Source organism: Papaver somniferum, chromosome 1 (genome assembly GCF_003573695.1).
Source record: "Papaver somniferum cultivar HN1 chromosome 1, ASM357369v1, whole genome shotgun sequence".
Lineage (NCBI taxonomy): Eukaryota > Viridiplantae > Streptophyta > Magnoliopsida > Ranunculales > Papaveraceae > Papaver > Papaver somniferum.
The window spans coordinates 47324549-47338057 of record NC_039358.1 but is presented as its reverse complement, the minus strand read 5'-3'; positions in this window follow the sequence as shown (position 1 = coordinate 47338057).

Genomic DNA, 13509 nt, shown 5'->3' with positions numbered 1-13509 from the left:
CGATAAAATCAAAACAAAAAACTAAAGATAAAATAGAAAACAAAAATCATAATATATCAGGACTATTAAAACCCTAACTATATCTACGAAATTGAGATATATCATCTTATACTAATATAAAGAAAAGAGGTATTTTTGGTGAGCTTTTTCTTTATTACTATTATAACCTTTAAATAAGAATTCTCAATATTAAAAAGACAATCTATAGAAGACAAATGAAAAAAAGCGGTGAAGGTGTATTTGTAATACAGTGATTTAGTGGTGCCAGCTTCGAATCCCGTTGATCACCACTTTATCGATTTAATTTTTCACGCCTCCACATTATTTACTCTCTCTGTCTAATCCTTCGTCATGCAATAAAAGAAAAATGAAAATTCATTCGGTCCATTGGAAGAACTCACTGGGCAGATCTTCATTCCTTAGTTCATTAGGTACGTTCGATTTCTGCTTACTTAAGAAATTTATGTACTTCTGAAATTACTGATTCCCGATTTCTGCTTACTTAAGAAATCTATGTGCTTCTGAAATTACTGATTCCCCTAATTGCTTAAGTGATTAAGTTGGGTAACAATTATTTCCACATTTCGATTCTCTGTTACTTCTACAATTGTGTTGTGTTTTTTTCCCCTAATTTCCTTGAATTCTTACTAATCATTCTAATCATTCTAAATTGTAACAAACAACTTAGATATAGTAGCAGTGGAAATATACTTTACATAAAGAAGTTAGGTATTAGTGAAAGTATGAAAACATTAAGGCCTATTTTGCGTTTCCTCCCCTGCCAAGATCGCTAATTAGCGTTTCCTCCCCAAATATATTGAAATTAGGGTTTCCTCCCCTCGTTACATTTTCCATCCAACTTCCAGTTAGTTGAGTCATCAAGGATATACGCGTGGCAAAAATGTACACATGTCGAACAAAATTACAAAAATACCCCCATTTGTTTAAATCAAAATCAAAATCTGAAATGAATTACCAGCAACTCATGTTCTTCCCTGCAACTGAGACTCAGACACTCGTCTGCATCTTCAACGGCAACACAATATCACCACCAACTCCTTTTAACTCAGAACACCCATTTATGGTAGCAACAAAATTTCATCTCCACCAGCCTCATCTCTTTCTCTGCTTCAAACCGACTCAACAAATCCTAACTATCATCTGTAATTGACTACCAACATCAACCAAACTCAAACCCACTCTCTAAATTCATCTAATTCAACTCAAGATCACCAGATCCATCTTCAATATCATTATTTCATCGATTCAGCGAATTCAATTTCTCGATATCCAATTCGACTCAAACCCTAGACAGCCCATCAAACCTGGATACCAAAATCCTAATTTTTCATCTCACCACCAAACCTAATTTTTCATCTCACCACCAAACCTAATTTTTCATCAGCAACTTCACGCAACAATCCAATCAAATTATTATTTAAATTAGTGTTATGAATAGGGGATTTGCCACTGTGTTGATGGCAATGGGTATTGATGGGAAATCTGAGATGAGACAGATGGATATGTGTTCAGAGTTGTAAGAGATGAAGCTACATCAATGGAAATTGGAGATGGGGTTTACAGAGAATATGGAATTGGAAATCAACTGAAGATGGGTTTTTGGTTGAATCCGAAAACCAACAGCTCGAGTTGGTAGACGGTGAAATTAATGGTTCTGTGAAGGGATTGAGAAATGGAATTGAGGGTCGTGTTAGAGAAGAACAATGGATTTAATGGGTTTGCTGAGTTATTGTTATACTAGTGAAGATACAGTCGTGGATGAGATTATGGAGAATATTTTTTTTTTGTTGACGGAGCTGTTGGTGAATGAAGATGCCGAGAACAGATTGTACTGCAGGGGTCTCATAGAAATTAGGGAAGACTCTGAAATGATGATAGATGGGGGAATTGGTGATGTCTAGGTTAGGGTTTGAGCTATGAAGAAATAACAGAGAAGGTGGTAGTTGCGACAATGTTTGTGATGATTGTAAACTGGTTCTTAGTGGAGGGTATTTTAGGGAAGTCATGGAACACGTATACAATTTATGCCACGCGTGCACTGGTGCTGACTCATCTAACCGAGGAATGGATGGAAAATGTAACGAGGGGAGGAAACCCTAATTTCAATCTATTTGGGGAGGAAACGCTAATTAGCGATCTTGGCAGGGGAGGAAACGCAAAATAGCCCAAACATTAAGTTTGGATGAACATAATCTGTTTATGTAAATGCCTAAGAGAATCATGGTTTAATTTTAGTTTTAGTTTATCATGAAGTCATTCTTGATTCAAAATTGCTTTAAATTTTACTCTGTATGACAGATTTTGGATAACTTTTTAGTTTGAATTATCCGTTAATATTGTTCAAGAAAATTTCTCACATTTTAGGTTTTTATTAGCAGGGGGAGGGTGTTAGTACTGAAAACTAAACCGTATGTTTGATTATTGTGTATAGAAATACTTAGACTACAATCCCATGTCATATTAAAAGCTTTTGATAAAGATATTGATAGGTTCAATACTTGATGTAGAATCTGATTACTTTGGTGCAAAAGGAATTGTTTTCGCGATAATTTTCTTCATGCATTTTGTTTTGAGGAATGAGTCGGAACTTAGATAATTGTGGAAAGTTAAGTAAGGTTATGGTGTGGTTGCAGAATATATTGTTAGAGGACAAGGAATGCAAGCGGTTGCATTGAAAGGAAGAAGGGATCACACCAGTAATGAGTTAAGGAACACATTTATGCAGTTTTACTGAATTTTTTAGTCCTACAATCTAAAAACGTCGCAACATATGAATGCTAACAGATTATGAATGCAGAGCTGCGTACTTTATCGCTTGATACTACCGGCGTTATAAAACAGTGTATAAACATATAATAACTAACATGAAGTAAATTTGTCCTGCATCATAGGCAGGTGACATGAACATAGTTTCCTGTAAGTCACAACCTTAGGTTGCTAGGTTGATACTTAGGTCATGTACACGCAAATTCACAAGAACGTATTTGCGCATTTTAACAGGATTATCATCGCAAGTAAACTTAGTTCATCTACAATGGGTGAGTAGTCATTTACATAGTGATGGTATATATTTGTGCATTAAGTTAATAAGAGCAAACTGTTGTTCGTTGTTGCTTGGTATGATAAATGATACTCTCTATGGCATATGCAGTTCATTTGATATAATATAAAAATGGTGTGTTCTCCTTAGTATGTGTCTTCTATGAGAAGTTCTCATTTTATATCAGTTCTTAGAAAATATGCGCAGAAAATTTTGTTTGATGTCTTTTGTCGTATTCGAACCAGAGATGTAAATTTTTTGAAAATGTGAATCCAATTTTCTCATTGATAATTAGTCCACAACTATCCAATTTTCTCATTGATAATTAATCCAATTTTATCAATTTTCTCATTGATAAATTTTTTGTACATGATGTACGAAAAAAAAAACAACCAATTGTGACTTTGTTTGGCTTCATTAACTTTCTTTTAATTATCTTCCTATAAAAAAAAGCCATAATAGTCTTGCAGCAAGGTCTGAATCTATTGTTCTGTTAATCGCTGATAGGGGCATAAACCGGGTCTCACAGATGCACATACTGGTGTCCAGGAATTAATCACTATTAATGGAGGATAACCTACCTCGACTACAGGTGCGCTGAATTTTGGGTAAACAAAAATAAGATGTAATGATCAAAACAGAGGCGCTGCCGGAAAAGCGAAAGAACGCTTATCATATGCGGATACTTAAAGGTAGAAAGGAAAATAAAAATGGAGAGAAAGCAAGACACGTAGTGGTGATACTTATGTTGCACATACTTTTAGGTATAGATATTGATTGATTTTTGTGAATATCAGAGCAATTTAGTCTTTCTGAAGTGATATTGATTTTGTGCAATTACATTGTTGCTTATTTTAGATGACTAAGGTATTAAATTTTTGCATCTCCAATTTTTGTAGCCATGGTTTCGAAACTAATGTTAATATTTTGATTGTGGTTTTCGTGAAGCTTTTTCTTTATTACCATTATAACCTTTAAATAAGAAATCTCAATATTAAAAAGACAATCTATAGAAGACAAATGAAAAAAGCGGTGAGGGTGAATTTGTAATACATTGACTTAGTGGTGCCAGCTTCGAACCCCGTTGATCACCACTTTATCGATTTAATTTTTCACGCCTCCACATTATTTAATCTCTCTGTCTAATCCTTCGTCATGTAATAAAAGAAAAACGAAAATTCATTCGGGCCATTGGAAGAACTCATTGGGTAGATCTTCATTCCTTAGTTCATTAGACGTTCGATTTCTGCTTACTTAAGAAATCTATGTGCTTTTGAAATTATTGATTCCCCTAATTGCTTAAGTGATTAAGTTGGGTAACAATTATTTCTACATTTCGATTCTCTGTTACTTCCACAGTTGTGTTGTTGTTTTTTTTTCCCCTAATTTCCTTGAATTCTAACTAATCATTCTAATCATTCTAAATAGTAACAAACAAGTTAGATATAGTAGCAGTGGAAATATACTTTACATAAAGAAGTTAGGTATTAGTGGAAGTATGAAAACATTAAGTTTGGATGAACATAATCTGTTTGTGTAAATGCCTAAGAGAATCATGGTTTAATTTTAGTTTTAGATTCTTACTAATCATTCTAATCATTCTAAATTGTAACAAACAACTTAGATATAGTAGCAGTGGAAATATACTTTACATAAAGAAGTTAGGTATTAGTGGAAGTATGAAAACATTAAGTTTGGATGAACATAATCTGTTTGTGTAAATGCCTAAGAGAATCATGGTTTAATTTTAGTTTTAGTTTATCATGAAGTCATTCTTGATTCAAAATTGCTTTAAATTTTACTCCGTATGACAGATTTTGGATAACTTTTTAGTTTGAATTATCCGTTAATATTGTTCTAGAAAATTTCTCACATTTTAGGTTTTTATTAGCAGGGGGAGGGTGTTAGTACTGAAACTAAACCGTATGTTTGATTGTTGTGTATAGAAATACTTAGACTACAATCCCATGTCATATTAAAAGCTTTTGATAAAGATATTGATAGGTTCAATACTTGATGTAGAATCTGATTACTTTGGTGCAAAAGGAATTGTTTTCGCGATAATTTTCCTCATGCATTTTGTTTTGAGGAATGAGTCGGAACTTAGATAGTTGTGGAAAGTTAAGTAAGGTTATGGTGTGGTTGCAAAATATATTGTTAGAGTACAAGGAATGCAAGCGGTTGTATTGAAAGGAAGAAGGGATCACGCCAGTAATGAGTTAAGGAACACATTTATGTAGTTTTACTGAATTTTTTAGTCCTACAATCTAAAAACGTCGTGATGAGTGCTAAAAAGTGCATATTTCTATATCTTTTTATTGGCATTTAACTCATCTTTTGTGCATTAGTTCTACATTTTATCCCATATTCTGTATTTTCATTTTTTTCAAGAATAAATATTTTTATTAATTAATTTTGCATTTTTAGGTTGTAAATAAAGTTTGGATGGAATTACGGAGCGAAAAGAGCAGAAAAGTGGTGGAAGCCGAGAGGAATCACGCAAGGAAGCTGCGAAGAATGTTATGCGCAAGACCAGAAGGCTAGAAATGGGCTTAACAAGGAAGAATTGTTCTTAAAGAAGATATGGGCTTGGCATACCCAAGGCCCAAAACCCTTACCCAAATCCATTTCCATTATCCATATCCACTTCTCCTGTAGCCGTCAGATTGGATGCATCTTGTCATCCAACGGTCGCCTCATCATCGTGCATCAAACTCTGAAGTTCCTGTCAAACATCACAGTACCTAACTACAATCTAAGCCGTCAGTTTTGATTATCACACATCCAACGGTTGCTCCATGCTTGTTTCCATCGTGCCGTTCGATTTAATCCAGATGTGATCATCCAACGTCTTTCATTCGCTGAGCATCAAATCCGATATATCTGCCCAACACCACAACATCAAATATCTTCACCTTCAGCCAAACACTTCCTTTCCCCAAAACTATCGTTCTCCCCGACCATTGCAGATCCCTGCAATTTCACCATCTCGAGCCTCTACAACCACACAACCATTCCCCCATAAACATCACTCTAGACTCTATCTCTCTCACCTCTATCTCATTCATCACCTATGAGATACATCTAAGAGAACTAGGGTTTGAGTACAAATGGCAGACGGCTTTCAGAGACGCAAGAAATTGATGGGTTCGTAGCATAGTCAAGTTGGGAGCATGGGTTGGCGTCAATTTGCAGAGGGGACAACAATTCAGAGAAGTATGGTGAGATTGTTTTGACCTAAATTTCCAAAACCCTAATTCTGAAATTAGGGATTTCTTTGAGATAAATTGTAACTATAAGTAGCTTGATGTGGGTGTGTGTAGAATTATGCCTGGGTTAGCCAGAGCTTCACCCAAGAGGACTGGACTAGCCAGTTCCTCAACTGTGTTATCTTCAGTTCATGTTTTGTTTGAATGCAATGTTGTTTCAAGTGTAATTTCCATGTTCTAAGCTCGTAACTAGGGTGATGAGGAAACCCTTTGAGCCATTGCTAAGTTTCATTCAGTTATAAACATAATTCTTGTTGTGCTTGAAATGTTTAGGATAGTCTTAATCAAAGCACTTTACATTTTGCTCTCACAGTGCATATCATGTATGCATTGCAGTTAGAACACCACCATGTGATTGTGCTACAGCTCATGCTTAATTGTCTGTTATGAATCCTCTGACTAGTTGTACTCTAAATCAGACAATTAGTACTTAGGATGAATACTTTAGTTGTGATTAGAACATCCTTTAGGTTGTTAAAACACCTAAGTGGCTTCTCTGTGGGTAGTTGCAGTGTGAGAGCCCCAACTACTACTAGGATTAGAATTATCTTAGTGCCTTTAGCTTCCTTTCTAACCCAACCCTTTGATGAGCAGCAGGCATAGAACCTCCACTGCCATCTAGTTAGTCAGTTGAGCCAAGAAGCTCACTGATAACTATACAAGGGACAAGATTTATGTGGAACTAGGATAACTTAGTCTAGGTGAAATGGTGGAATCTAATCCCTAGTCTTCACCCAAAATACCTCTTTCCTTTACTGTTTCTTGTTTTTATTTGATTCCCTTTACTTCTATGCTGTCACTTCACTGCCTTAGGCTCATTGCCTTTGTTTCATTAGCTCACTGCCACTGCTACACTTAGAGATCTAGCTTAACTAGGAAACCTTCAATCACACACACCTAGTCTCTGTGGTTCGACCCTGACTTGCACACATCTACTACAACAGACCCTGTGCACTTGCAGGTATAACAAGTAGGCTTCTTTCTTGCTCTTATTTTATACTCTTAAAAGCCTACCAAGTTTTTGGCGCCGCCGCCGGGGACTGGTGCTGTGTTGAAGTTGTTTTCTTGCTTACATTCCCGCATCATAACTTGCATATTCATCTTTGCATTGCATTCCTGCATGAGCATTTAGGTAGCATCTAGTGTAATTTTCCTGTTCTTTGTAGCTTGCTCTTAACTGATAACTCTGTTGAGTAACAGGTGCCTTCTCCAACTGACATGTTGCTTGCCAAGGACCTGTTGCTGCTTTACCTGCTGCCTGTGGTGCTGCTTCCAACAGCTGCTGTTGCTGAAGCTGTTGCTCCTGCTGTTGCTGAAGCTGTTGCCCCTGCTGTTGTTGCTGTGACCTTGCTGTGAGGGCCACAAACTGACCTGGTGCTGCTGCTGTTTCCTGCCAGGCCAAGCCTGTTGCTGTTGCTGAGTTGATCTGGTGTTGTTGTCTGCTGCTGCTGTAGCTAGACCAAAACACAACTGGGCTACACAAGCTAAGGAAAAGAACAAGGCCCAACTGGGCTGTGCAACTAAAAACAGAGCAGCTGGGCTGTGCTTAAGCAAGTAAGCCTAAACCCATTAAGAGAACCCAACCTGTGGGCTTCCATTTTTAATTTGTGGGCTTGTAATAATTTTTTCCATTTTTTTTTGTTGGGCTTGTAATTTAAGTTAACTTTTGGGTTTGTATTTGAGCTTAACTGTGGGATTGTCCCTATCAAAATTTTGGGTTTCAAAAACCCAACAAACAACCTAAACAAGTTTAACTGAACCTACCAACTCAGCTGGACTTCGTTAGTTTCTGGGCTTGCTGAAGTCGTTAGTGGGCCGTGTACCCAAACTCTAGGCCGAGAGTTGGGTTCTGTTTCACAACAATTTTTCCAAAACCCAACAGTGGGCTTGGCCTTTTATCCCATAAAACCAAAGTTTTCAAAACCCAATAAACCAAAGTGTTTTCTTTTCCCATTAAGTCCAAATTTTCTAAAACCCATTAAAAACCAAATTTCTTTTTCAAACCCGACAAAACCAAATGTTACCCATAAAAACCAAATTTTTCCCAAAAATCCAACCCATTAAAAACCAAATTTTGGGCTTTGTAACATAGTTACTTAGCTTTTGAGCCCAATCATGTCTAGATCTTGGTCTACAGTTGGGGAATACAACAAATCCCTTAGAGAACTTGCGTATGGACATACTTCACGTTATGAACCTCCCATAGACCATGATGTCAATAGTTATAAGAATTATTATGGACATTTTCAAAGTCCCGAGCCTCAATACATGAACCCTAATGACTATTCACACATGCATCATCACAACGTGAAAATGAACGTTTTGCTAATGCCTCACTCACACAATCATCTCTTGTGGATCAATTAGAATCTCGAATCGCAGCTTTAGAAATGCAATCACATGAGGAATCTGTCACATCTAATTTTCTTAGGCAACCTGAAATCTATGCATGTCCCGCATGTGGTAGTTTAGACCACCCTGTTGAGAATTGTCATATTTTGCATAATTTTAGGCAATCTAGAGAAAATCCAAGGTATGAAATGCCCATAAATTGTGAGGCTGGTAGTCATTGGGACCATAATCAATCCTTTGAGGGTTGCGATCAATATTTTGTAGACCCTAATGACCATGCACACATGTAACAATCACCACAATTTGAACATGAAGAATTTTGTACTCCCATGAATTTAGATTCCACCATAGAAGCACTCAGTGAGCAAAACTGCGATAGATCTACATCACGAATTCAGGCATATTTAGATCAGATTTTGCTTCACCTACAAAAGGAGGAAATTCATGAGGAAATGTATGTTGTCCTTAATGAAGTGTCTAGTCCCATTCATGTAAATGATGTTGAATATGAACCTAATTTAGAGGAACATGAATTGACTAATGACACCACCACTGTCAATGAGGACCAATATGCATGCTACCATGAGGATGATTATGATGATATGTTAGAAGAACATGAAAATATTGTGGAACCTGTTGGTTCAATAACATATGGCTTCTCGCCCTCGACCTTCATGAATGTTGTTCTTTCTAATACTCATTGTAATTCATATGATTTTGATATTGACATGGGATTCGTACAATTATTCTGTGAAGATGAGCATGACATAAGAATAGTTGAATCTTCTGTATACACTAATGTTATTATGCATGAAAATATATTTGATGTGTCTGATTCTCCACCTAGGTCACATTGTGATATTTCTCCTGATTTGCCGATGCATGAGAATAAATCTGTTGATGATGTTGATTCTGATTGTGGGCTTGCTAATTTATTTGATGAATGTGAGCATGTTGTGACACTTGTAGAAGACTTAGGAGATATTTATTTTATTAATAATGATGTGCCTATCGTCCTGCCTGAGTCACAATCTAATGGCCTTCCACCCAACCTAGATTTGGTTTGTACCGATATTGTCAAACCAACTTTTCTGAAAATTCCCAACCTAGGTTTGGAACTGTGTGCTTCCCAAGTCCTTTTGGAATATTTTGAATCTAAGTATAATATCTTTGAGGAGCCACAGTTGAAATTAGCATGTTTGCCCGTCCCTAGCAAAGTTCATTTCGAGCTAGACCTTGTGCATGATGAACCCCCAAAACTGCGAGATTTTGTATCCAAAATTTTATCTGTTGAAAAATCCAGGTTTGGAGGTAGCTCATTTTGTTTCACAGCTTCACTTGCATGCCTATCATATTATTATTGTGTGAAGCTGTTGAAATGTCTACACTTCGTCTTTTGGGTTGATCCTCAACTCTTTAGATTGTTAGTGTATGGTGAATTTTTTGTATATAATCCAGTAGATAAAAATTTTAAAAACCCTTTTGTTCCTTTTGTATATATTTTGCTAATCCAATATGATCTCGGCTGAAATATGTTGGATTTTTGCCTTGAATAACGGAGTTGTAATCTTGCTTTCGCCGACATCCGGGTATTCTCTTTCCTTTTTCTCTACTTAACATGATCCTCTTCATATGTTGTATTATAATTTTTTTTATTCATCTTTTGAAACATTGAGGACAATGTTTAGTTTAGGTTTGGGGGTATAAAGTAGATACCATGATAATATGCCATAATTGAAAACAAGAACTCATGCTATATTGAAAAAATTGAACTCTTCCTTTTTGAAAAAAATGAAAAAATCAAAATAAAAAATTGAAAAATTGAAAAAAAAAAAACATAAAAATGGAGCTCATTTACCTTGAAATGTTGACTCTTGTGCAAATATGTAATTATTAGGATTCTTAGTCTAGATATTTAGGCACCCTTGATTCTAGCACAATTCACATAGTGATAAGAAACTTGCACGCGCACGATCTACCAATACATGTATAGCCTCATCCTTGAGGTGTTCTATCGGAAGTCACGATTGCCAATCACTTTAGAATACTGAATGAAACTTGACTAGCTTGTTCTTTGGTTGGTTGGGATAGAAGGTGGAGGTTACATTAAGAAAGACAACCATCGAATTTAACTGGGTGCATCAAAAAGGGCTACCTCTTGCAAAGTGTCATGTAATTTTTTGTTTCTTTTTGTCTATGTATCAAAAGTGTTACCATGTCGAAAAAAATAAAATATCAAAAAAAAAAAGATGTATATATTCAGAAAAAAAAATAAAAAAAAAAATAAAAAATCAAGTATTTATCAATTCCATCCTCTCTTGTTCCAAAAATAAAAGAGAGTAGTCAATGTAAATAAGAGTCATGTAAAGAGTCATCTTTTATTGTTTTATTGTAATAAGCAAGGAAGGGTGTATGCCATTGATGTACAGCGCGAGTAATTGTGAAATACCTCCAACTCATTCACAATTCTCGTAAAGTCCGGACAGCTAGCTAGATTTCGACCTCGGTTCTTAGCCTGAGAAACTATCTCTTGGTGATTAGTAGTCATAACATCCGATCTTTCTTTACACATGTGTAGATACACTTTACACTCTTATCACGTGTCTTTAGTTGTTATCAGTGCTAGGATTGTGCCTTTGATAGCTAGATTGACATCTCCATTTTGCTGTGAGCTTCTACTGTCTTGCACGTGTCACATTTCATGGAATCTGAGCTTATATTTTGTCCTAGAACTTTGTAGGTACGTTCTAAGCAAACCTTCACGAGACTTAAACTCGTCCACTAGGGACACTTGGTGGTTTAAAAGGCTTAGTGCATACGCTAAATGCATTCGAGAGACCAGCGACAGTGGTATAGGTAGGATTTCCTTAGTTTTGTTTTACTTGAGGACAAGTAAAATTCAGATTTGGGGGTATTTGATGAGTGCTAAAAAGTGCATATTTCTATATCTTTTTATTGGCATTTAACTCATCTTTTGTGCATTAATTCTACATTTTATCCCATATTCTGTATTTTCATTGTTTTCAAGAATGAATATTTTTATTAATTAATTTTGCATTTTTAGGTTGTAAATAAAGTTTGGATGGAATTACGGAGCGAAAAGAGCAGAAAAGTGGTGGAAGCCGAGAGGAATCACGCAAGGAAGCTGCGAAAAATGTTGTGCGCAAGACCAAAAGGCTAGAAATGTGCTTAACAAGGAAGAATTGTTCTTAAAGAAGATATGGGATTGGCATACCCAAGGCCCGAAACCCTTACCCAAATCCATTTCCATTATCCATATCCACTTCTCCTGTAGCCGTCAGATTGGATGCATCTTGTCATCCAACGGTCGCCTCATCATCGTGCATCAAACTCTGAAGTTCCTGTCAAACATCACAGTACCTAACTACAATCTAAGCCGTCAGTTTTGATTATCACACATCCAACGGTTGCTCCATGCTTGTTTCCATCGTGCCGTTCGATTTAATCCAGATGTGATCATCCAACGTCTTTCATTCGCTGAGCATCAAATCCGATATATCTGCCCAACACCACAACATCAAATATCTTCACCTTCAGCCAAACACTTCCTTTCCCCAAAACTATCGTTCTCCCCGACCATTGCAGATCCCTGCAATTTCACCATCTCGAGCCTCTACAACCACACAACCATTCCCCCATAAACATCACTCTAGACTCTATCTCTCCCACCTCTATCTCATTCATCACCTATGAGATACATCTAAGAGAACTAGGGTTTGAGTACAAATGGCAGACGGCTTTCAGAGACGTAAGAAATTGATGGGTTCGTAGCATAGTCAAGTTTGGAGCATGGGTTGGCGTCAATTTGCAGAGGGGACAACAATTCAGAGAAGTATGGTGAGATTGTTTTGACCTAAATTTCCAAAACCCTAATTCTGAAATTAGGGATTTCTTTGAGATAAATTGTAACTATAAGTAGCTTGATGTGGGTGTGTGTAGAATTATGCCTGGGTTAGCCAGAGCTTCACCCAAGAGGACTGGACTAGCCAGTTCCTCAACTGTGTTATCTTCAGTTCATGTTTTGTTTGAATGCAATGTTGTTTCAAGTGTAATTTCCATGTTCTAAGCTCGTAACTAGGGTGATGAGGAAACCCTTTGAGCCATTGCTAAGTTTCATTCAGTTATAAACATAATTCTTGTTGTGCTTGAAATGTTTAGGATAGTCTTAATCAAAGCACTTTACATTTTGCTCTCACAGTGCATATCATGTATGCATTGTAGTTAGAACACCACCATGTGATTGTGCTACAGCTCATGCTTAATTGTCTGTTATGAATCCTCTGACTAGTTGTACTCTAAATCAGACAATTAGTACTTAGGATGAATACTTTAGTTGTGATTAGAACATCCTTTAGGTTGTTAAAACACCTAAGTGGCTTCTCTGTGGGTAGTTACAGTGTGAGAGCCCCAACTACTACTAGGATTAGAATTATCTTAGTGCCTTTAGCTTCCTTTCTAACCCAACCCTTTGATGAGCAGCAGGCATAGAACCTCCACTGCCATCTAGTTAGTCAGTTGAGCCAAGAAGCTCACTGATAACTATACAAGGGACAAGATTTATGTGGAACTAGGATAACTTAGTCTAGGTGAAATGGTGGAATCTAATCCCTAGTATTCACCCAAAATACCTTTTTCCTTTACTGTTTCTTGTTTTTATTTGATTCCCTTTACTTCTTTGCTGTCACTTCACTTCCTTAGGCTCATTTCCTTTGTTTCATTAGCTCACTGCCACTGCTACACTTAGAGATCTAGCTTAGCTAGGAAACCTTCAATCACACACACCTAGTCTCTGTGGTTCGACCCTGA